Source organism: Ictalurus furcatus, chromosome 4 (genome assembly GCF_023375685.1).
Source record: "Ictalurus furcatus strain D&B chromosome 4, Billie_1.0, whole genome shotgun sequence".
NCBI classification, from domain to species: Eukaryota; Metazoa; Chordata; class Actinopteri; order Siluriformes; family Ictaluridae; genus Ictalurus; species Ictalurus furcatus.
In genome coordinates this window covers 20,776,999-20,804,257 of record NC_071258.1, presented here as the reverse complement: position 1 = coordinate 20,804,257, position 27,259 = coordinate 20,776,999, and positions in this window count along the sequence as shown.

The window sequence follows — 27,259 nt, the reverse complement described above, 5'->3', positions numbered from 1 at the left end:
TATACATGCATAGGTTCTCTGCATTCTCTCTGCATAAACATTGTCAACCTGCGCATGGCTTTGAAAGTTAGATTGATTGCCAGTAATTAAATGGAGTTAACTTCCCATGTACAGTCATTCGGGCTTTTAGGGAGTACAGGGACTCTAATATGCAAAAAGCTCCAGAAGGATTGAGGCAGTTGTTGGCTACTGTGAAAACCATACCAATATCAAGTGGAGTGCGAGCGGGTTTCTCTGTACCATTGTGATCAATTACATAGGACTACCTATCAGCATTGAATATCATTAGCTACCTGAGATTCTAGAAGCACTTTTACATGTCTCCAAATTAGCATACTTGCTGGATCACTACCCTCTTAGTGTTCTACATATCCCAATAACAGATAGTTTGTAAAAAGTTGACCAAGTAGCCCTTTTCCAACAATATGATATTATGGCTTGTGCCAGTACATAATCTGAAATCAAATATTTTTCTCACCACAACAACAATTGAGCAACTCAAGTCAGAATGTTGACAATATATGGAGAATGGAGTGGTTTAAAGAGCATGGTTTTAAAATTAAGAAAAAGTTTGCATATACACATACACACATATACATATTATATATATATATATATATATATATATATATATATATATATATATATATATATATATATATATACACACACACACAGTATCTCACAAAAGTGAGTACACCCCTCACATTTTTGTAAATATTTGATTATATCTTTTCATGTGACAACACTGAAGAAATGACACTTTGCTACAATGTGAAGTAGTGAGTGTACAGCTTGTGTAATAGTGTAAATTTGCTGTCCCCTCAAAATAACTCAACACACAGCCATTAATGTCTAAACCGCTGGCAACAAAAGTGAGTACACCCCTAAGTGAAAATGTCCAAATTGGGCCCCAAGTCTCAATATCTTGTGTGGCCACCATTATTTTCCAGCACTGCCTTAACCCTCTTGGGCATGGAGTTCACCAGAGCTTCACAGGTTGCCACTGGAGTCCTCTTCCACTCCTCCATGACGACATCACGGAGCTGGTGGATGTTAGATCCACTGTTTGTGTTTGAGGATGCCCCACAGATGCCAACATGTACTGTGACATACTGAAGCAGAGCATGATCCCCTCCCTTCAGCGACTGGGACGCAGGGCAGTATTCCAGCATGATAACGACCCCAAACACACCTCCAAGACGTGCTAAAGAAGCTGAGGGTGAAGGTGATTGACTAAACCCTATTGAGCATCTGTGGGGCATCCTCAAACACAAACAGTGGATCTAACATCCACCAGCTCCGTGATGTCGTCATGGAGGAGTGGAAGAGGACTCCAGTGGCAACCTGTGAAGCTCTGGTGAACTCCATGCCCAAGAGGGTTAAGGCAGTGCTGGAAAATAATGGTGGCCACACAAAATATTGAGACTTGGGGCCCAATTTGGACATTTTCACTTAGGGGTGTACTCACTTTTGTTGCCAGCGGTTTAGACATTAATGGCTGTGTGTGGAGTTATTTTGAGGGGACAGCAAATTTACACTGTTACACAAGCTGTACACTCACTACTTTACATTGTAGCAAAGTGTCATTTCTTCAGTGTTGTCACATGAAAAGATATAATCATATATAATCATATATATATATATATATATATATATATATATATATATATATATATATATATATATATATATATATACATACATACACACACATACATACATACATACATACACACACACACACACACACACACACACACACACACTTGCCCAAAAAAAATGGACAGGAAGCTCAATTTTTTACTGTTCGCCATTCGTTATGTAGTGGTTTGGTTTTTAAATCAATGGAAATGGGAGCCACACTAACACCGGCTCCAGCCATTTCATTGTGTCCATGAAAAAATAATTACTCTTTGAGATAGAGAGTACATGACAAAATTCAGGGTGGGGAACATGAGGGCAATTAGACACATTCACATGCGCAGGGCCTGAAAGTGAGCAGACCATAGTGAAAAGGGGCCTACACTGTGCATAAAGAAGGAAGTCAGGACCAGAAGCGAGTGACAGAATGGTTGGGGTTCCAGATTTCTTAACCATGCTGATAACTGAAGCATTAACCTTTTCATTCACCCAGAACTTTGTTCTGTATCTGCCTCTGACTGTCTCTTTCTCGCTGTCTTTCTGTGTGCAAGTGGCACTAACAGGAAAACCACTAGAAATCACATACTGAGTGATATGTGAAACATGTAGAAATGATTACATCGATATACCCAATATATACTAACCTTTTCCAAAAATAAACATTTAAGGATCATCATCCACATGCCGTCTATAAAATCCCATACCTCCTGTCAGATGCTAAAACTGTCAGGACTGTTTATTGTACAGGTAGTGCCAACTGAGGTTTTAAAAGCTGCAAAGTGAGTTGAATCAGAACTACTACTGTCAACAGGTCCAATGAGTCCCTGGTCCTCCCAGCCATAGGAAGGTCACTTCCTATGATAGTAGGTAGATAGATAGTAGGAGTGACATCAGTAGTAAAGGTTGCAGTAGGTTAGGCTCACGGGTTTGGGTTCAGGGTCTTTTGCTGAATCAAACCAGTAGGGAGGGAATGTTTAACCCTGGCATAAGAATTTCCATGTGCCTAGATCTGCTTGAGGTGCTGTCCTGTAGTGTGTCTTTAGCAGACAGATGATAAATGATACCCTGAAACTGCCTGTACAGAAAATAATTAATGTAGCTCTCGCACATCATGTGCGAGATCGCATATCATGTTATTTGATAAACAAAATGTTCAAATCTCTGTGGATTTAATTTTTAAACATTCAGTTGCCTGACACAAAACCATCTCTCTCTGTCTGTCTGTCTCTGTCTTCCTCCTTTTCAATTACACCATGTTTTTATGTCTTTATCTTAGAAATGAATGGTTGATGCCATTAAAAAAAAAAATTACCTGAATTTTCTGGCAATGAATGGACACACCAACTGTACATTTCTCTCTCTCTCTCTTTCTCAGTAGGTAATACCCTATCTGACCCACATAAACAATGTGGGAACTAGGAGTGCCTCAAGGAAGTATTTTATCAGATACACCTTTTATTATCAAAATCAATGGCATTGCAAAAGCCATCGGGCCGGATATCCACCGCAGACTTTATGTGGATGACATTGTCATTTGCTACAGAGGCAAATATATGAATAACTTTGAACAGAGAATCCAGCTGACAATTAACAGAATGCAATCCTGGTCAGTATCAAATGGATATAAATTTTCAAAGACCAAAACTCTTTGTATGCATTTTTGCCAGCTACGCCCTCTCCATCTTGATCCAGAGATATTCATGGATGGTGAACATATCAGAGTGGTTAAGGAAATCAAATTGGAATAATTTGTAATAATAATCCTTAGAATAATTCTGGACAGTAAACTGAGTTTTATACCTTACTTAAGGATTTTAAAAGATAAATGTCTTAAAGCCATGAACATTTTAAAAGTTTTAGCTAAAACAAAATGGGGTGCAGAAAGTTAAGTACTTTTAAAATCTCTATAGAACACTAATTCGATCACACCTGGATCAAAATTGAATTATGGATGTATAGTGTAAGGATCAGCTAGGAGATTGTACCTCTGACTCTTGGACACAGTACATCATCAAGGCATACGTCTGACTTTAGGGGTCTTTAGAACGTCACCAACTCAAAGTTTGTATGTAGAAGCAAATGAACCTTCTCTGGAGAACAGATGCCTCAAACTAGCCATACAATATACAACAAAGCTGAAGACCAACAAAGAAAACCTAGCTTACCATCCTGTTTTCTCAACCCCTTCTTCAAGCCTATACGAACGAAAACCAAGATATTTTGGACTATGGATCAAACCACATTTACAAAATCTCAAAGTAGATCTGAGTATACTGGAACAGATACACTTCTGTATAATCCCCTCTGGAACTTTAAAAAAACAAAAATAACTTCAGACCTAACAAGAAACAAAAAATCTGAAACTCACCCAAATGACTTTCAGCAACAACTCCTCTACATTAGAGAACTATATCAATCACATACCCCTATATACACAGATGGATCAAAATCTGAAGACCATGTATCATCTGCATTTGTGATCAATCACCAAAAAAAAGGAATATCCATCTCTAACCACCGCTCAATTTTTACAGCAGAGGCAAACACTATTGTCCTAGCACTAGAGTTCATAAAGACTATGCAACAGAAAAACTTTCTAATACTTACAGATTCAAAATCATGTCTTCAAGCAATGTCATCCCTAAAACATGATCACCCCAACGCTTGTAAAGATTCTTTGCAAATTGCTGAATCTGGAGGCTCAACATTTTAATATCTACTTCTGCTGGGTACCAGGACACTATGGAATCCTGGGAAATGAAGAAGGAGACACTGCTGCAAAAGAAGCACTATCAGCGGATTTCAAAAGGGTCCAATACCTCCCACTGACCTAAAACCCATAATAAACTCGTACATTAACAATAAACGGCAAACTGAGTGGGACCAATACACCATGAACAAACTCCATGAAATCAGCCCTATTGTTGGCAAAAGAAACGTTTCTCCATTTTTAAATTGCTGGGACCAGATCGTCTACACCCACTGTCGAATAGGTCACTCTAGGATGACACACACAATTTTTAATATTAGGAGAAGACTCACCAACATGTACCTTTTGCCAGAATCCATTATCCTTGAAACATGTTTTATTAGACTGTACTGGTCTTAACCCCTTGAGACACCTTTTTTATTCAGTCAACACTCTGGAAATTTTTTAACAAAGTCAAACCAAATGTAATTTTAGAGTTTTTAAGAAAAATAGATTTTAAAAACCTTAGATAGAGTCAAGACATTTCTCGCCATGAAAATAGCCATAGAAGCTGGCATGGCGTTAAAACACAAACAAACAAATCTCTCTCTCTCTAAGAGAAAAAAAAAGAAGAAAAAAAATTCTTATGGAGATCTGTCAAATTGACCCACAAGGTCAAAACTGTCACATGATGGTAATGATAGAGACATAAAAACATGGTGTGACTGAAAAAGAGGATGAAAGAGAGAGGGATGTGGTGTCTCGATACGATACAATTCCGATATTGTAAAAAAATAAGCATGGCCTGAATATGTGCCTTAGTAGAACATTCAACATTATAAAAGTATAATAACTGAAACTTAATTATAGTGTTTGCACGATCCATTCAGACTCTTAGCAGCATTAAATAGAACAAAGTAGAGTTTATAATGTAACAAAGTTAAACATGGCCAGCTTTCCTGGTGTGACCGTATAAAGCACAGGGCCTTTCTTATTGTGCTGTTAGAGTTATTATTGTGCTGTTATTATCAGTCATAGATGTAGCCCTAGATGTTTTTTGGAATCCTATGAATTTCCCAAAAGCCACTCTGATTTCTTTATCCCGGTCTGAATCAGCAGGAAACTCTATCTGAAAGCAACAGAGATTCACACGTTTGTGTGTGTGTGTGTGTGTGTGTGTGTGTGTGTGATATTAGTCATATGGTTGGGGTATCAGCGCCGGTGTATTGGACAAATATTTGGTCCATCTGATACACTGGCCACCAATGCCATAACTTACCAGGACACCAAAGTGCTTCCATACACCAGATATAGGTGAATCTTCCAGCACTTTCTTACTACTCAGTGTAGGAGCTAGTACTCTAGTATGGTAGTGTACCTAAAAGAATTGTGTATGTTTTTAAACCCCCATAGCCTTTCCTAATTTGATTGTAGGATTGATTTAGTATAAATGTTTGTTTCACCTCATGTAATTTAAGCAGTATTGGATGACAAATAGCCTACTTTATTATGCAGCTTGTTGAATGTATTATTCAATATGCCTGTGTATTGAATGAGGAAAAAATGCATTCTCATGTAAAATATGGGTCAAATAAACATTCCTGAACATTCAAGAAATACATAAATATAGGACACCTGGCCTCTCCACAGCTACCATTTAAACAAACCATTTTCTTAATGCAAATACTCTTTGTTAAATCTACTGTTAAGTATCTACACATTTTCATTATACATTGCCAGTATGCAGAAAAACACAGACATGTTGTGTGTGTGTGTGTGTGTGTGTGTGTGTGTGTGAGAGAGAGAGTGAGAGAGAGAGAGAGAGAGAGAGACTAATACTCAGTTTCACAGTGCTACAAGTAAGTCATGCATTCCTAGTTTTAATTAAGCCAGTAATCCCCAGCTGCCCTCTTCCTACCCCCAACCACAGGAAACAAATGCCTCTGTTTATGCTTATCTTTCTGTGTGTAATGATACTGTGCACCTCATCACATATAAATGCAATACATTATCTATTATACATGCATACTCTTATCTCACAGACAGTTCACTGCTTCAGATGGGATGGGTGGATAGGAGGAAAAGTCATCAGTTACCTGCTGTTGGGTCTTGAATGGAGGAAAAGCTATGGCTCTTGGCTGAAACCAATGAATCTGAACTATTTAAATGAATTTGGTGGCTGTCACTCTCAAATACATGAATGGATGTAGAAAACAAGGTGGATGAGAGGGATTACAGCATTCCCTGGTTACAACACCCCAACCAACCCCCAATCGACCGCGATGGATTAACCCTGCCAGTTCTCTGCATTGGTGGTTCAACCCAGGACACCACAGTCAGGCTTGACCCTCAAACTGATGCTCTTTCTAATAATCTGTAGTATTTCTTTGAAAAAGTAATGACATTGCACTCTAATGTACAATTAAACCCATTACTTTTTGCATTGGTGGTAACAATAATATTACCTATAATATTACATATATTATTACATTTAAACTCTGAGCAATGGCATTTGCAAGTACTAATAATCAGTATATAAAATAATCAGTTTATTCCCTAAAGCTGATTAAATCGACTAAATTATCCAATCAGCCATAATGCATAAAATCATGAATATACGGGTCAAAAGCTACAGTTAATGTTCACATCAAACTTGAAAATAGGGGATCTCAGTGACTTCGACTATGGCGTGGTTGTTAGTGCAAGACAGTATTTCACGAACTGCTGATCTCCTGGTATTTTCACATACAACAGTCTCTAGAGTTTACACAGAAAGGTGTGAAAAACAAAAAACATCCAGTGAGTGGCAGTTCTGTGGGCAGAAATACTTTGCTGATGCGAGAGGGCAGGAAAATGGACAGATTGGTTTGAGTTGTCAGGAAGTCTATGGTAACTCAAATAATAAATCTTTACAACTGCGGTGAGCAGAAACTCTCTCAGAATGCACAACACACTGAACCTTAAGGCAGACAGGCTACAGTGGGAGTAGGCTCACTGGAAGTCTGCAGTTGAAGATATGAAGGGAGGAAACAACTGCTCTGGGATGCAGTATGGGGCTTTTCAGGGAGCATGTAACACACAGACACACCTGGCCTAAAGAGGGAGACCATCATCAATTATCCTGTCATGCCTTTAGTTGAAACCCTGAAGTTGGCAACAAGCATTCTGATTGCAGCCCAACAGCAACAGGTAAACTAAAATATCTACACGATTATAAAGGTCACATACTGTAGAGGTTTCATTAACAGGCCTGTTTGTCATTCGCCTGACCCTTTGTCCATTTCTTGACCTCGCTATTGTCTCGTGTTTTGGATTTGTCTGCCTGTCTATCTCTCATTAAACTCTTACCTGCATTTGCATCCGTCCTACCTTCATTATGAGGAATACGTGGCACTAAGCATGTAGGACAGTGAGAGACATGTTTCAGCAGCAGGGCAAGGCTAAAATCAAGAACGAGAAACGAAAATAAGATCAAGAACCATGAAACAAAATGAGGAAAAGGGTAATATCGCTTGTTACAGTGGTAACACTCATACTTCGCAAAGACATTGTAGAAAACAGTCTCTTTATACTGTGGAGTGAGTGAGTGAACTTGGGTTCAGGTGTGCGTGATTAGAATGAATGAGTGTTCTGGGAATTGCAGTCCATGGCGGCCATGTTTGTAGGCCACAGTGCCAGATGGGAAATGTTGTCACTGGTTTGCTGTGATATGACAGACCCCCCCCCCAAGGGTGCTTCTCCCGAAGCGCGAAAATACACTGCTTCCCTCGGCAGTCCTGGCCCTCTGGGCGAAATGTCTTTACTTGAACCGGGAGACTGAGCGGTATTCTCAGCTGAACAGGAAGGCGGAGCGAAGTCCTCAGCGGACCAGGAAAGCGGAGCGTTGTCCTCCCTCGACTCTGCAGGCTGAACTTGGTTGGCTGTATCAACAGACTTGGGCATGAGCAGAACTTGGTTATTCGTATCAGCAGAATCGGGTGTGAGCAGAACTTGGTTGTCTGTGTCAGCAGACTTGGGCATGATCAGAACTTGGTTGTCCATGGCAGCAGGCTCGAGCCTGGTTGGTCGTGACATTGGCTTCAAGCGTTAGCAGAACCTGGTTGGTCATGACGTCAGTTTCAGGTGTGAGCAGAACCTGGTAGGTTGTGATGTCGGCTTCAGGCGTGAGCAGAACCTGGTTGGTCGTGATGTCGGCTTCAGGCGTGAGCAGAACCTGGTTGGTCGTGATGTCGGCTTCAGGCGTGAGCAGAACCTAGTTGGTCTTGACATCAGTTTCAGGCATGAGGAGATCTTGGTTGATCATGTCAACAAACTCTGGCGTGAGCATAACTTGGTTGGTTATGACGTCGGTTTCAGGCATGAGAAGAACCTATTTGGTCATGACGTCGGCTTTGACCTGGGACAGGAACTTGGCGTGAGCAGAGCTTGGGTTGGCCGTCTCATTGACCTCGGACAGGACCATGGCTTGAGAGGTCGCCTCTTCGACCTCGGACAGGACCATGCCATGGGAGGCCGTCTCTTCGATCTCGGACAGGAACTTGGCTTGAGAGGTCGCCTCTTCGACCTCGGACAGGAACTTGGCTTGAGAGGTCGCCTCTTCGACCTCGGACAGGAACTTGGCTTGAGAGGTCGCCACTTCAACCTCGGACAGGAACTTGGCTTGAGAGGTCACCTCGATGACCTCTAGCAGGAACTTGACTTTATGCTGGAGCTCTGGGGAGGAGGTCGCCATGTTGACCTCCGACTGGGGCTTTGGAGATGAGGTCGCCACGTTGACCTCCAACTGGATCTCAGCAGGTGAGACCACCTTGTGGCTCTCAGGTTGGCGCTCTGGAGGTGAGATCGCCTCATTGACCTCTGGCTGGAGTTCTGTATATGAGACCACCTCATGGATCTCATGCAGGAGCTCTGGAGATGAGGCCGCCATGTTGACCTCAGACGAGTGTTCAGCCAGTGAGACCACCTCATAGGTCTCATGCTGGAACTCTGGGGAGGAAGTCACATAGTGGGTCTTAGGCAGGAGCTTTGAGAAGGAGGTCACCCAGTTTGCCTGCACATAATAGGTGGTGAACGGCAAGTCAGGTTCATTTCTGAGGCAGGCCTCCCCCCAAAAGATCTTCCAGGACGGCTCAGGATTCCGATCTGCCAAACACCATCATTAATAGTCCCACAAGCTGAGTTACATTCTCAAGTCCCCTGGATCCCATGTTCACTAGACGATGCTCCCACTGGCGTGCTGGGCCAAAAAACCGGAACAACAGGAACCATAGCCATTGCTTCTCGACGGGCTTGGGGTCCGCTAAGCTTGCAAAATAGATCTGGCAGTCAACAAGAAAATATTCAGGGTAGCCTGATAACCCATCATAAGACTCTGGGAGATCTACGACAATCCACTGAGGAAAATTTCCCTAGCGTGACGTTATTTTTAATTCTTGGATGCAAATAATTTGCAGTCAATGAAATCTGGAACCCATGGACATCACCAAATGCTGAGTTTCCTCCCTTGAGATGCTTTGCCAAACCTGTACTGCAGCCACCTTCAGTTGCGGCTTGTTTGTGGGTCTTTCAGCTTTCAGTTTTGTCTTCAGTAAGTGAAAAGCATGCTCAGTTGGGTTGAGGTCAGGTGACTGACTCGGCCATTTAATAGCATGCCATTTCTTTGCCATAAGAAGCTCCTGGGTTGCTTTCAAGGTATGTTTTGAGTCATTATTCATCTGTACTGTGTAGTGCCATCCTATCAGTTTTGAAGCATTTGAATGAATCTGAGCAGAAAGTATAGTGCTATGCACTTCAGAATTCATCCTGATACTTATATCAGCAATCATATCATCAATAAACACCAGTGACCCATTTTCATGGGCAGCTCTACCTGCCCGTGCCATAACATTTCCTCCATCATGTTTGACAGATGATGTAGTATGCTTTGGATCATGAAGCCTTCCCATCATTCTGGTATAAGTTAATCTTGGTTTCAGTTGTCCGCTGTCATGCTGGAACAGGTAGTAGTTCCAGTAGAGGAGAATTCCTAATTCTACAGCATACAAAGACATTCTAGACAATTGTGTGCTTTGTGGGTACAGTTTGGGGAAGACCCACATGAGAGTGGTGGTCAGGTGTCCACAAAGATTTTAGTCATATACTTTTGATGTAGAAGGTTTTAAGCTGCACAACTGCTGGAACAGATTTGGAACAGATGCAAGAGTCAGATGCTGATAACTTCATAATTTGTTTCTCACTCTTCTCTCTATAATGGTCTTCCTCCTCTCTGTCCATCAATCTCTCTCCCTCTCAATATACAAGGGAGAGCATCTCTATCCATGGGCAAAGGGACCATCAGTCCAGTTCCCCCAATGCAATTCCCCAATGTGAGACAACCAGCATGAGAGAAGAGAGATGAAACTGTCTGGAATGGCTCCTGTTTCATACTTGCCTTACTGGACAAAAGTCAACACAAAAGCAGCCTTGAATATTCAGTAACACTACTGAAATACAGTTTTAATTTCTGAAACATACTGTATACTTTATTAATACTTTAATTATTTTGAGATACATGATGAGTTTTTAACGCTAAATAATCCTACTAAAGTTTACCATAAAATATAAATGTTCACATTTAGTTTAGTCTGATAAATATAAAAATTGCTTTGAAATAAGCTTTTAATGAATGAAAGTGAATAGTAAAAAAAAGTTATAATAATAATTCATAAATATTAGAGCAATTATTAAATATGAATATGAAGTGTTAAAATCTGTTTATCTTTTTTTAATTAGCACATCTGCTTTATCATTTTTGGTCTATTGTTTTTTGGTAGCAGCCATAACATTATTTCTGTGTAGTATCTAATAAATGTTGATAAAAAATATGGAAACTTATCAAGATTATTCTCCATAATATAACCCACTATTACCTGATAACATTACTCATTATAGTATAACTCACCGTTTATGTTCCAAAGTAAAATACCTCAAATAAATGAATTAAAATTTCCAAATCTGACCGGAATAAAATCATTATTTTGTGACAATGAAATACAATGAGGTACTGAAAGAATTAACAATCATGGACTTACAAAGGAATAAAGAATACTCAACATATTTCATCAGTATTTTGTTTCTCCAAAAGTCAAATGAGTATCAGTACTTAGGGATGATCACATATTTATACAGTCTATAATTTAAATAGTTTATTATTTTGTTAAATATCTCAATGTGTTAGTTATTTGCACATTATAAATAATACAAGGCATTTTAGAGCAGATAAGTCATTTGGCTGGGAAAGAAAGAAGTGGTACAATATAAAAGAGGGATTTTTTTTATAGGCCATTTGTTTAACTGTCACATAGATATGATATCTGAACAACCATCACAAAACTTGGAGAAAATGAGATGCATTGAGACTGGAGAGGGAACAGATTGATGGTACTGTCAGGTGCAATCAGAAGACCTGGATTATTTAAGAAGGTCCAAGCCAATAGGCTAAACATATACTGGGTAAAATAGGAAGCTATCACACACATGCAGAGGTGGGTATAGTAGACAAAAATGTTACTCAAATACAAGTAAAAATACATATAAAATAATACCGGCACGCGGTATTAAAATCTCTCCTTCCCCGACTACCGCGCAGGCACGGAAGGGACAGCCCCACGTCAAAACCAACGGCGACCAGAAAGCACGTGACGGTGGGGTGGAGCCGCCGATACACCTCCAGCCGGTGATTGGTGCGCCGATCGGAAAAAAAAATTAACCATACAGCAGACAAGGGAAGAGTATAAGAGGCCACTCTTTCTCTCGTCCGGAGAGAAGTATCTCTTATGACATGTGCATGTCGCTTCTCCCCAATACCCGTCAATACCCGGAGCGGGGCCATCACCGTAACCTGCATCCATGGGGATACCCGGGAAGTTCCTGAGGCCGAGGTCCAGATCCAGAGTAAAGCTGGGGTCTGGCCCCTCCAAGCTGGCGCCCCTGCTCCTCGGAAGAGACTGGCCAAGGTTCCCGACTGACCCAGCGCTAGGGTCCGGCAAGGCACCTCAGCACACGAAGGAGAGCCGAGCCCGGCAGGCCTACTTGGCACAGGACGATGGGGACACCACCGCGGAAGGTAAGCTGCATACACATTCTAACTCAATGTCGTCTGTATTTCACCAGATGAACCGGCAGGGGAATTTTGGACAGAAGCAGAAGGAGGACAACCGCCTGAGACACTGCTGGGCCCAGGTGCGAGTGATAGAGGGGATCGACCAGGACCCTAACCGAAGGCTTCCCTCCTCCTACTTCCTCATCCGGGGTGGCCTCCTCTATCAAAGGGCCTGCTGCCGAGGGGAGCAGGTGGACCTTTTCTACTTCCCCAGGAATGACCCAGCTGGTACACCACAAAATCAAGACCCCGCCGGGAGTGGTGGTGCTGCAGCGGCCCCATCGGGTCCCGGAGGCCAGCCGCCAGGCTATAGAGGAGGAAGTTGGCTGGATGCTGCGAGATAACATCATTGAACAGTCCAATAGCCCCTGGTCCAGCCCCATCGTGGTTGTACCTAAGCCTGATGGAAGCATGCAGCTGTGCAATGACTTCTGGAAGCTGAACCAGGTTTCGGAATTCGACAGCTATCCCCTCCCTCGAGTGGACGACCTAGTGGAGCGGCTGGGGAGGGCCCGCTTTATATCGACCATGGACCTGACCAAGGGATACTGGCAAGTCGCTCTAGCCCCAGAGGTGAGACCAAAGGCGGCCTTCAGCACGGCGAACGGCCACTGGCAATACCGGAGGAAGTTCTGAAGGAGCTCCAGACGGCCGGGCTGACCGCCAACCCCAAAAAGTGTCACTTGGGGCTGACCGAGGCACAGTATCTCGGGTACCGTATTGGCCGGGGCTTGCTCAAGCCCCAGACCCACACACACAGCTCCTCACCCCTAAAAGGAAAAAGCAAAGAAAATAAAAGCAAACTTCCCTGACCACCTGACAAACGGCCTCCTGTGTGTCTGTGCTCCGCCCCTCACGGGCTATTTCCCTACAACAGTAAAAGTAATTGTGTTAATAATTACTTGAGTAAGAGTAATTTAGTATCCAATGAGAAGACACAAGTAGCAAGTTACTAGTTACTTCGGATCTGATTAAAATGAAGGGAAAATCATGAATCTCAGAAAACTTGGAGAACTGTAAGTCAAACTTCTCCTTGAAAGTTTTTCTGTGCTGTTTATATGATATAAAACCTTGGTTCAAGATGAAGCAGCATATCCCAGTCCTATGATGGGTACAATAATACACAACCTGTCATTGTCAACACAAAATCTCTCTCACACACACCAAAAATTTTCAACAGAAAATTTTACAACCACATGTTAAGAACACAAACTTGTCAGCATCTGCATTTAAACAAGACAACAGAGAACAAAAGAAGAGACTATGGAACAGAAGACAAAGTGTGTGTTAGTATGTATGTTTGTGTGTGTGTGTGTGTGTGTCCTGCCTCCACCGACACACTGGCTTCTTCCCCCTCTCCACTACTGAGCTACTGAAAAAGTGAGTGGTTGTTGTGTCTGCATTCAGACCACTGCAGCATATCGAGAGAGACTCGACCTTGTTATACGTGACATAAACGAATCATTAAAACTACATATATTCATTAACATTTAACAGTAATGGAGGAGTGAATGTAATGCCATTGAACGTAGTGAAGTAAAAGTATATTTCTGTGATTAAAAATGAACTTCAGTAAGAGTGTATGTATGGCCAATTAAACCTACTCTTAAAAGTAATTTTTTTTTTCTTCAAAAAGTTACTCAAGTAAATATAACGAAGTAAATGTAGTGCATTACTACCCACCTCTGAGCACATATAGGGTATGGCACCTACCTCATACTTTCAAATTTCAGATTGACATGTTTAACCTGGATACAGATTGCCTAGCAAAGCAAAAGAAGCATTAAAGATTTTATTTTCTCAGCTATGATATTGATGATAATATTTGAAGGGATAGAGGAAACGCATTGTGTGTCTGGGTACACGTTCTCAGCAATAGGAGAAAAAAACATTTTCTTTTTTGAAACTTTATTTATTATTTAGAATTAAATGTTATGCTTGTATTTCCTAATTTGTAAGACTCTTTGAATAAACTGCGTGACAGTTAAAACAGGCCTTGCCGATCATCCACAGCCATCTTCATCCCACATCACATGATTCAGCTCAGAGCACTAATAAATAACCAGAAGTCAACCACAACACTGAACCTTCAGGAAGCAGACCAGAGCAAGTTTGTTCCATGAGGAAGACTAAAGTATTTTATACTTTAAGTGTTTCACCACTTTAGGTAAATATAAATATAAATACATTGCCAACTCTCATGAGACAAATAAGCAACTGCAGCTTCAAAAACAAGCCCAATATTATTATAGCCTGTTACGGCCTTGATGTAAACAGTCTCAATAAATGAACCTGCAACATATTAAACTGAAATCACTCACAGTTTGAACAGCAAAAACAATTTATTTAATTTAAAAAAATCATTAAACAGCAACAAAGCTTATAGGGAAGACAGGCACTATCCATTCATCTCTGATAAGCTACGAGCAGAATATGATTGGAGGAATGAAAAAGGAGATTACACTGGAATCATAACTACAATTAGTATATATCCGAGTATATTATGCTTGTTTTTTTTTTTTGTTATAACCTGTAATAATTGTGGGAGGGTGACATACATTACAGCAGTGATTTTATTGTGAGACCGTGAGCAGACAGTGTCAATGCACTGGGGAAAATAGCGACCATAAATGTAAAAATATTAAGTTGAAAAGCAACCCTAATTTTTAAAACAAGCCCAAAAAACTGCAACCTTTGATTTTTTTCAAGTGACATCAGAAAATATATATATGTGTATACATATACAATATAAACAAATGCAAACAAATCTTAATTCTTGAAACACACTTAATTGCTCTCAGTCTCCAGGAGCTCAGTTACTGCCCTTTCTGAAATCAACCTACAAAGTAAATCATCTGGACTTTGCCAAGCATAACTTGAACTAGAATTGGATTCATGTGATCTGGTAATATAAGATCAAAATAGAACTTAGGCTATGCATAGCACCGACATGTATAGGTGCTGTATAAAAGAAAAAGCAGCAGATACCCATGTAAAATATGGTGGTGAAGATTGATGGTATCATGAATGCTGTTAAGGGACAATTCTACTAAATGCCAGGATAATTGACCTTAATGTATCTCTTAGCAATTAGGTTGAAATTACCTCTTATAAAGATATTCTAATTGACTTAACACAGGAGATGCATCTGTGAAGTTGTGAAAAATTGAGTTTGAATGTCTTTAGCCTAGGTGTATGTATTTGTTTGGCTTCACCTGTATAGTTACAGTGCTCACCTGAGGCTATAGCACATTCATTTGATGTGAGGGAGGTACTTTACATGTCTGACTGTGTTTGTAAGCAAACAAATCTATTTTGGATTTCCTCTCTTTGCTTTAAGAAAATTGTTGGAATTTTGGGGGGGGGGGAAGGGAAAGAGAAATGTCATAAATGTTTTCCCATCTTAAAACTGTAATAGAAGGCAAAGAAAGGAAGAGAGGGAAAAGAGGGAGACAGGGAGTAGAATGCTGGTTGAATTAAGGAGCAAGGCATTGCTTTTTCCTTACATGCCTGCACTGCACTATACTGAGCTGAGATGGATTGATAGTGACGGAATGGCAGTTGGTTTTCATTAGGTGGTCTGTTCCTCAGCGCTTTAAATATTCTTTTGTCTTTATTTCTACCTCCACACATCTGAGTATATTTCTCAGAGGAAAGGTAGACAAAAATTGCTTTGGGTGTATATCTACACCCAAAGGAAGAGGCTGTGGGGTTCCCTCTCAGCAGAAGATATTTTAATATCCTCTTCAGTCTGTTTAATAGTCTCCCCTTGCCTTTTTCTTCTAAATAATTTATTTTTTATTCTAACCAGTTGGGGCTGCACTGGAATTCAACTTCAATATTAGATATGTACCTATACATAACCAGCTCAAAATGCATGTCTGTCCTGGAGAGAAGGAAAGAGGGTAGGATTTTGCAGACCGAAATATGGGAACAGTATGGAACCAGCACTTGTTTGTTGCCCTCTGTGCATACCAACAAAAAACTGAACACCAATAAAATAAGGGCCAGATGTGCATTACTGGCTCGGACTTCAGTTGGCAGTGAACCTAGGTGGGAAGCTGGCTATGAGGTGGACGGCTCTTTGTGGCCTGTTATCTTTCATACCTGCCAAGCTGCATATGTGCCAGGCCCAGCTCGATAAACACAACCAGATCATCTTTTCTTCCATGCTTCTCTATCGCTCTTTATTTTTTCATATTTTTTATTTATCTTCTAGCATAGTCATGCCATTATATACTTACTTTTTACTGTGTGTGTGTTTGTTTTCCATGTTAGTTGCCTGAATTTGATGGCTGCAGACAGCCCCGGTCTGTTCTCCCAAATCGTTGACCCCTGCCCCATGGTTTAAGCTCTGACAAACTGACAGTGTTCATTAGCCTCATCAAAGATATAAAACCCAACTCTAACCTGAGCCTGCTTCTCCTTAATGTTGCTGTTTCCCCATGATAATATATTGCAACATGTGGAAAGACTTTGACTGAGAGCAAAAAAAGGGACTCCAACTGAAAGCTATTCCTCCAAAAGACTCAAATGCTCAGCCACCAAACAAAGTAGTAAACACACAAACATAAACAAACAAGAAAGAAAGAGTACACTATTCTCATTATTAAACACAATAGTTGAGTACTGACAGAAAACATGTTTCCATCTGTTTCTGAACAAGAAAACAATGCGATACTGACAAAAGTTGGTGGGTTGCTAATTTAAGAGTCTCTGTCAGCATTCCAAATGAGTCAGGGTGTGTGTATGTGATGCTATTTATAATTAGTAAAGTACAGTTGGTTGGTTGGAAGAAATCATAACACAAGGGGGGGCAAATGAAAAAAGGTCTTGAGCTCTGAAAGCATGGAAACAGATTAAAATAGTGACAGGCAATGATTAGTAGAGATAAGGTATCTATTGAACCCTATGTTCTCCATTAGACCAGGGTCTTTAATCAGACTAATTGCTGTCATGCAGTGCTTTCCAAATTCTGGGTGCATCAGGCATCTCAATCTCTGTCTTTCTCAGCAGTCTTGAATCATCAAACTGCCCAGCAACATAGGCTGCATTAGTCCATTGTTGGCCTTCAAAGCCAAAAGTTAACAATCATTAGGGGCAAGCTACATAGCAATGAGGAGAAAATCACAAGCTAATGTACAGTGTTTGACTCTACCTCACCAATAAAAAAAGTGTTGCTGTTCACACTGTAGTTCTGGTTGAACACTGTTACATCTCTTTTTGACTTGTTCCCACTTTTTATTACTCTTTTGCTCTTTTCATAAACCGATTGTTTTGTGTTAATGCCTAACTGGGTCCCAGCCTGTATGTTGAATCATACTGTTGAGATGTCTCATGCATGTTTGTGTGTGTGTTGCACATGTAATAAGTTACATGCTTGTGCATGATATGTGTTAAGAAAATATTGTGACCTTGATATGATACATTTCAAAATATCTTTTTTATCTGAATTACAGAGAGTAAAAACCAACAAAAGGCTCAACTTTGAAGCTCAGTATCTTAAAGCCATAGAATATCTGATAGATAATTAGAATTCTAATGTCTTAATGTGTGTTTATAAAGCTGTCCTAGTATATCACATAGTCTGTGATACTGAGCAAACCGTTCTTTACTATAAGAGACTATATAGAGACTCTCAAGCAGTGTCAATGAGTGGAACTGGATTTGCTCTGAACCCCTGCTGCAGCCGGAACATCTGCCCACTCAGTGTAACCAATCAGAGTGAAGAGACCAAGGCCATAACAAATCAGGCTGCTCGGTGAGCCTTTTTGTTGGAATCTTGGGGTGGAGCTGGAACAAATGCAGTCACCACCCCTTCTTCAGTCCTTTTCCCTCCCTCCCCACTCCCGTTCTGCTTTGATATCTTAGACCCACACATGGGGAAATCACCACCCTCTCCTTCCACACTAATAATTACACAGATCATGACAGAAAGATGATGGTCTTACCATTCAAAATTGCATGCAGCATATGTGAAAGATTGTCTGTTCTACTTGTCCATGGCTCTCCTTTCCAAAACCCAGGCAAATCTTTGTAATACTATTTGTGAAAGGTAAAGCTTAGATACATTCCTTGTTGCCAGTAGGAAAGACCATTGTTATGAAGATCTGACCTATCATCACTGCAATCAGCATACTAATAGATCATATTTTGCATCCTCTACAAACGTCTTGCCCACACTGTTGAGACTGGGACTAATCATGGTTAAATGAATCACAGCATTTAGCTGACTCAAAATGAAAGATTTAGGTTAAAAAAAACCAAAAAAACAAAAAAAAACCAACCCTAACACAGGAACAGTTGCCAGAAATTCTGTAAAACATTTTGTATGTAAGTCAGTGTGACAGAATGATTTACACTCCAGTACATGTAGACATGCCCTTTTTATTTTTTTTAAACATTAATGAATACACCAACATTTAGAGCAAATTTTTATATATGAAGTAAGGCTAGGATACTCTTGGCTACAATAACTGTTTTCATAGGCTGGAAATTTTAAATCTTTGAATTGTGTGCCAAAATCTATAAGTTATATGCTCACACTGTATGAAAATAATTACTGAACATAGTCGAGGTTTGGATATTTTTTACCTCACATTCTGGCTTGATCCTTGGTGTATCTCACCCATTAGACACTGTTAATCAAGCTCAGTTTGGGTGTTAAAAAAGGACTGCCACACTGTCAATATTTCCCCCAGTCCTGCTAGTCATCAAAGGATAATGAAGAGATATCATAGTTGTTGCCCATGTTGTTGTCCATAATGTTTGTTGTCCATAAAGTGCTGTCACATGCAGATGCAAAAATCTGTTTAAGGCTTCAATAAATCAGTTTGCTTCACCGCTGACACAGACAGACAGCTGACCAAAGTTTCTTTGGTTAAAAATGGATCTTTTTGTCTTGCAGCTCAATCTGAAATTGTTATGGCAGATGGTCAGGCAAACCACAGACAATCATATGAAATAAGATGCAGTGCTGAAGATACATCTACAATATATCCAAACTTAGGCCCAAATGTGAAGACTGGAAGCAGCCAACTCAGATTAAAAAACAGACTCACATCACAGCATGTGGCTGGCATTACAGTAGAATATACTCTTTATTTGCTTTATTTGAACCATTATTTGCTCACTGTATATCAACTAGGAAGCTCAAGCAAAGAGCAGGTAGGCTCTGGTGTTAAAGCATATAAACTGGTTCAAAAGCAACATGAAAGCTTGCATTACCTGTTGGTAAAACCAATTCTAGGGTCACTATCTTCAGGCAAACAAGTGGCTAATTGGGAACAAGTCCACACCACTGTGCTCGTCATTACTGCTTGGTTTCTCTCATTAGCCAGTACTCCCCTACATTCATCCGCTTGAACCTGCCAGTTCCAGTTTAGCTAATTGGCATTGCTAGTGAAGAGGCACTCACTCTCCACTCTTTAACACCTCATTCTGCCAAAACATGTTCATGTTGGCCCCATGCTAGTTTGACATTCAAGCCTCAGGATACTGCTTTGTCCAAAGTGTTTGGACACTTGTTCCTCTCTTTCATTCCTTTCCCCTCACAGACTATTTTGTCTTTGCTAAACCGCTCCTTTACTAGACTAGTATCAAGACAGTACAAGTACACATGTAACTTCAAATTACCAAGATGTTTCTCTAACGGCACTTCTGAAATTTGTTGCCCAACAGTTATCATCACATGGTTCAACAAGGTTGAACATATAAATGACTACTTATAGCATTTGCTTTCAACTGCTTATATAATTATCAAAATTATATACTAATATTATACAAATGATATCTTACACATACACACAACTCTCAGAAAGCACAAATAAAATGTGTAAAAATAAATAAATAAATAAATAAATAAAAAGAATGAATCAAAATGGGAAATTCACATGAGAAATAAATAGATTCACCAAAGGCACAATAACTGGTCTGATTGACATGTCACAGTGTATATGTACACTGTGAATGGAGCATGATTCTTACAGACATTTAATCTAATGAATATTTTCAATTAAAAGTTGGAAAGTGGAAAGCAGTGAGCAATCCATCTGATATAAAATGCAATGCTGGAGAGAAATTGACTAAGTAAAAGTAGGCCTGATTCTGAATCTTTCTTTGACAGCTACTAAGCTACTATGAAGTGCAAGCTGACAAAATACAAAACAAAAAAGTGGCATCTTTGTACCTGATTTGGTTGCTCTCTATATCCTGCTTTACTCAGTCACTCAATGGCTACCAATTAGAGTAGAATTACAGTGCTGTGAAAAAGTATTTCTTCTGTTTTTGTGTATATCTCATACTAAATAGTTTTAGATATTCAAATGAAATGCAACATAAAACAAAGGCAACCCGAGTAAACACAATTCAGTTTTTATTTATCTATTTTATTGAAGCAAAAAAAGTTATCCAACACCTATCACCAATGTGAAAAACTAACTGCTGCTTTAAACTTAAAATCTGGTTGTGCCACCTTTAGAAGCAATAACTACAACCAAGCACTTCCGATAACTTGAAATCAGTCTTTCACTTACTTCTAGGACTTACTCCCATGCTTTGGATTATTGTCTTGCTGCATAATCAAAATGATTTTAATATTCATTTTGATAACCCGGAAGACCATCTGAGAACAGCGGTTGTGTCCGTTTTAGATTCAGTAGGGGTCAATCAGAACGTAATAGGACCTACTCATAATGGTGGTCACACTCTTGACCTGATAGTTACACACGGATTAAATAAAGAAAATATTATAATATTTCCTCAGGCTGAAGTTGTCTCAGATCATTATCTTATCTCGTTCATAATACGTATCGATGATGATATTTGCACCTCGCCTCGCTACCACGTAAAACGTACTTTCACGTCAGCTACTGCATAGAGCTTCATCAATAAACTTCCAGAGACATCAATTAAATTTGGATCGTCTGATCCCAGGGAACTCTATCAGGCGACTGAATGCTTAGAGTCAACGCTCCACTACACACTAGATACAGTGACTCCACCCAAAAGAAAAATAATTCGAGAGAAAAGGCTAGCACCCTGGTATAATGATCAAATGCGTACCTTAAAACAGACCACTCGACAATTAGAACATAAATGGCGTCAAACCAAATTGGTAGTATTTCAAACAGCATGGAAGGAGAGCCTACTGAACTATAGAAAATCTCTTAGTGATGCTAGAAAAGTCTCTCTCTCCACCTTTATAGAAGATAACAAAAAAAAATTTGAGATTCCTATTCAACACAGTAGCAAAATTAACTAGGAGTAAAACCACCACAGAAATAGACACACAATCATTACATAGCACCGAAGATTTCATGAATTTTTTCATTGGTAAAGTTGAAAATATTAGATGTGAAATATTAGATGTGAAATTCGTTTATAATTTTTTACTCCCCTTAGAGCAGAGATGTCCAAACTAGGGCCCACAGTTGGCCTGTGGTGACTATTGATTTAGCCCGCCATGCCATATGTGAGAAAAGGGGGGAGGGGGAAAAATGTCATTGACGCTGATCTTCATTTCTAATTTAACATAACATTTTTTAAATTTATTTTTGAGCTACAAAAAATGTTCTTTGAAATTAAATGTAGAGAATATAAGTGAATTTGACTTTTATTCAATGCACATGCGTACTTCAAGGTCAGCGTGCTTTGCAACAGTCAACAAACAGGTAATAATGGAGAGATCCAGGCAGTGGCACACAGACAAGAGGAAATTGAAAAAATTTTGGCAAGATGATTTTTTATTTACTGAAATCAATTCAAAGGCAATATGTCTAGTTTTCAAACAGTCAGTTGCTGTTTTGAAAGAGTACAATATCCGTCGTCATTACGAAACAAAACTGCTTTCTTCAGCTTTCTCAAAGTACAGCGGCGAGGCGCGAAAACAGAAGGCTAACGAGCTACTCGCTAAACTTCGATCTGAGCAGAGCGCGCTGCTACGTCCTTCATCAGTTCAAGAAAGTGCCACATGGGCCAGCTATCAGATTTCCGCACTAATTGCTAAAAATGGAAGAGCCTTTCCTACTGGAGAGTTTGTCAAAGAATGCCTTGCAGTGGCTGCAGAAGCAGTGTGCTCTTCTCATATACATATATTCTCGCAAATCAGCTTGTCAAGGAATACAATAAGTTACCAGATGCGTAGAGGATATGGCCCAAGATATCGGAGAGCAAATCAAGGCAAAAGCAGCTGCCTTTTCTTCCTTTTCAATAGCTTGCGAAGAGAGCACCGATATATCTGATTGGCAGCTATTGGTTTTTCTGCGTGGAGTAAATGAAAATTTTGAAGTGACACAAGAGCTGGATGGCATTGAGACTCTTTCTGGTACTACTAAAGGAGAGGATCTTTTTTTTTGCTGTTGAGCGAGTGTTAAAAAAGAATGAATTAAAGTGGGAGAATATGGCTGGCATTACAATTGATGGAGTCCCGGCAATGGTAGGGAGGAAATCTGGCCTTGCTACGTTGGTGTCTCAGAAAGTCATTGAATGTGGGGGGAAATTAGTAAAGTACCACTGTATTTTACATCAAGAACAGCTATGTGCCAAATCCATCGGGCTTGTGGATGTTCTGAGTGATGACGTCAAAATTGTGAATGATATACGCTCCAAGGCGCTCTCTCACCGGCAGTTCAAGGTACTGTTTGATTATATGGATGTGCAATATGGTGATGTGTTGTACCAACAGGAAGTTAGATGGGTGAGCCGAGGAAAAGTTCTCAGGAGATTTTTTGATCTGCATGATGAGATCAGAGCTTTTCAGGAAAGCAAGATTGATAGTATTCTAGTGCCCACAAATAAGAAATGGCTTTCTGACCTGGCTTTCCTGGTGGACATCACAGAGCTGCTTAATGTTTTAAATGTTCAGCTCCAGGGAAAAGACCAGATTATCACCCAGCTTTTTGATCATGTCAGAGCCTTCAAACAAAAACTACTGCTGCTCAGAAGACATCGCTCTGCAGGTAACATTCACAATTATAATATTCACAATAGTTTTATGTGCAGTTATTATTATTATTATTAATACTTATATTTAGTTTGTATTTATATCCAGTGGTGTCAGCTTTGGTATTTTTTTGTTAGTCAAGCTGATAAAATTTGTGTGAAAGTTCTAAATTATCATGGATTCATTTCCTTATTTTGCCAGTTATTTATTCTATTGGCCTCTCTCTGTTTTTACATGCCTGCTTTTCTCTTCTTTCACTCCCAGTCTCACACTGTTCCCCTCTCTCTCTCTCTCTCTCTCTCTCTCTCTCTCTCTCTCATCCCCACATCCAGGAAATATAGCCCATTTTCCCTGTCTTAGAGAGGCAGGCATGATGAAAGAGAAGGTACCAGAGTAAGATGCTGTTCTCAGCAACCTTATCCAGGAGTTTGACAGTCGCTTTGAGGACTTCAGACAGAATGCTACTGACTTTGAGTTGTTTGCTCAACCCTTCACCTCCAGTGTGGACACAGTCAGTGATGATCTTCAGATGGAACTACTTGAGCTTCAGTGTGATTCAGAACTCAAACACAAGTTCAAGTCCCTTCCCTTGACAGACTTCTACAAATGTGTCCCAGCAAACAGGTACCCAAAGATATGCAAACAGGCACAAGTAATGCTGTCTCTGTTTGGCAGTACCTACCTCTGTGAGCAGACTTTCAGTGTGATGAATTTGAACAAGTGTAAACTGAGAAGCAAACTAACTGACTCTCACCTACATAATATCCTGACTTTGTCAGCAAGTCAGCTGCATCCCAATTTGGAAAAACTTTTGAAAAATAAGGACCAGCTTCATGTCTCTCATTAGAGGTCATTGATACTGCAGGAATATGGCTGTATTGCTTATAGCTTGAATAGTTGTAATAGGCATTGAACATGTTGTACTATAAATGGGATTGTTTCTATGTTTTCATTATACTATAAGTTTCATTGAACTATAAATCTCTGAAAATAAAACTGCATTAGTTATGCAGATTACAGACTAATGTTTCCTATTTATTTATTTGTAAATATTATGAAATCATAAATGAGGAGAACCATGGCAATTTTAATATAATACAGTTTGTTATAATGCAATGTATACTTTCGACCCACGACCCTCAATCAAGTTTGATTTTTGGCCCTTCATAGGAAAAGGTTTGGGCACCTCTGCCTTAGAGAGACCAAACTAGCTTCATTGATCTCTTCAGCAAAATCATCAACTTGCACACTAGATCCTTTACCTACATGTTTCTTCAAACTGATTTGTCCTGGAGTAATTGAACCCCTTCTAAATATAATCAATTCTTAACTTAGCACTGGATATGTACCAAAATCATTTAAATTAGCAGTTATTAAACCCCTGATTAAAAAACCTGACCTTGACCACTCTCAACTGTCCCACTATAGACCTATATCAAATCTCCCCTTTTTCTCCAAGATATTAGAAAAGGTTGCTGCACAGCAGCTATGCTCGTACTTACATAGGAATTGAAATGTATCAGTCAGGATTTAGTAGTAAACGACCTACTACTGACCTCTGATCAGGGTTGTGTCAGCGGCTTGCTGACACACCGTTGCCACCGGCTTGCTCATTTGGGATAAATTCACACATTTAAAATCTGTATCCCATGTTTATGTTTCTATAAAGCTGCTTTGAGACAGTGACCATTGTAAAAAGCGCTACACAAATAAAATTGAATTGTATTGAAAAATTGAAATAATCCAATTGCGCTTGAGTTTCAATTTACGGACTGAAGACCGGACATTCTCCTTTAGGATTTTCTGGAAGAGAGCAGAATTCATGTTTCCCTCAACTATTGCAAGTTGCCCAGGCCCTGAAGCAACAAATCAGCCCCACACCATTACATTGCCACCCTGCTTGACCGTAGGTTTATGCCAGATATAATGGGACCATTGTCTTCCAAACAGTTCCACTTTTGACTCATGAGTCCACCGAACATTCTCTCAAAAGTTTGAGGATCATCAAAGTTTGTTTTGGCAAATTTCAGATGAGCCTTAATGTTTTTCTGGGTTAGCAGTGGTTTTTGCCACAGATGGTATTTTTTCATAGTGGAGTCATGAACAGTGACCTTTATTGACGCGAGAGAGGCCTGTAGTTCTTTTGATGTTGTCCTTTGGTCGTTTGTGACTTCCTGGATGAGACATTGCTGTGCTCTTGGAGGAATTTTGGAAGGTCGGCAGTTCTGGGAAGGTTCACTGAGTTTTTCCATTTGGAGATAATGGCTCTCACTGTGGTCCTTTGGAGTCCCAGAGCCTTTGAAATAGCTTTGTAACCCTTCGCAGACTGATGTATTTCAATCTTCTTCTTCCTCATAATTTATGGAATCTCTTTTAACTTTGGCATAGTGTGTTACTGGTTAAGACCTTATAACAAACTTCATGCCATTGAAAAAAATTCTGTTTAAGTGTTGATTTGATTGAACAGGGTTTGCAGTAATCAGGCCTGGTTGCGTCTAGTCCAGCTGAACCCCATTATGAATGCAGTTTCATAGATTTGGGGAATTAGTAACTATGGGGACAAATACATTTTCACACAGGCCCAATTGGTATTGGATAACTTTTTGTTTCAATAAATAATCATTTAAAAACTGTATTTTGTGTTTATTCAGGTTGCCTTGGTTTTATTTTAGATTTAGTTTTAATTTCTGAAACAATTTAGTATGAGATGTACACAAAAACAGAATGTACTTTTTCGCAGCATTGTATGTCTATATCTACACACTCAACATTAAGTCATGTTGAGTGTGTGTACTGCAGAGTTAGTCTATGGGAGGTTAATACAGAGAACAGTTCACTCTGTATACGGTTGTGCTCACAAATTTACATACCCCTTGTAGAATCTACAAAATGTTCATTTTAATTTTTTAAATAAGAGGGATCATTAAAATTGCATTTTGTTTTTTATTTACTACTGCCCTGAATAAGCTATTTTGCATAACAGATGTTGACATGTAGCTCACAAGACATAATAATAACTGAATTTACTCTTTAACCAGTTTAAATTTACAATTTAACCAGTTCAAAAGTTTACATACCCTTGGTTCTTAATACTGTGTTGTTACCTGGATGATCAACGACTGTTTTATGTTTTGTGATAGTTGTTCACGAGTCCCTTGTTTGTCCTGAGCAATTAAACTGGCCACTGTTCAGAAAAATCCTCCAGGTCCTGCACATTCTTTGGTTTTCCAGCATCTTCTGCATATTTGACCCCTTTCCAACAGTGTCGATATGATTTTGAGATCCATCTTTTCACACTTAGGACAACTAAGGGACTCATAACCAACTATTACAAAAGGTGCAAACATTCACTGATGCTTAAGAAAACAACACGATACATTAAGAGCATGGGGGATGTAAACTTTTGAACAGGATGATTAGTCTAAATTCTTATTATCGTGTCTTCTGGGAAACATGTAAATAACTTATGTAGCTTCTGAAGGGCAGTATTAAATGAAAAAAAAAATAGGTCTTTAAACAAAAAAATAACAAATTACATGAACCATCCTGTTCAAAAGTTTACATCCCCTGGCTCTTAATGTAGTGTGTTACTGGTTCATTTGTGAAAATTCAGTTATTATTGTGTCTTGTGGATTATATGTAAACATCTGTTATGTGAAATAGTTTATTTAGGGCAGTTCAAAATAAAAAATAAAATGCGATTTTAATGATCCCACTTATTATTATTATTATTATTATTATTATTATTATTATTATTACTATTATTATTAACAACAAGTTGCAAATTCTGCAAGGGGTATGTAATGGTATGAGCACAACTGTATGCATTTGATTTGAAACAGAG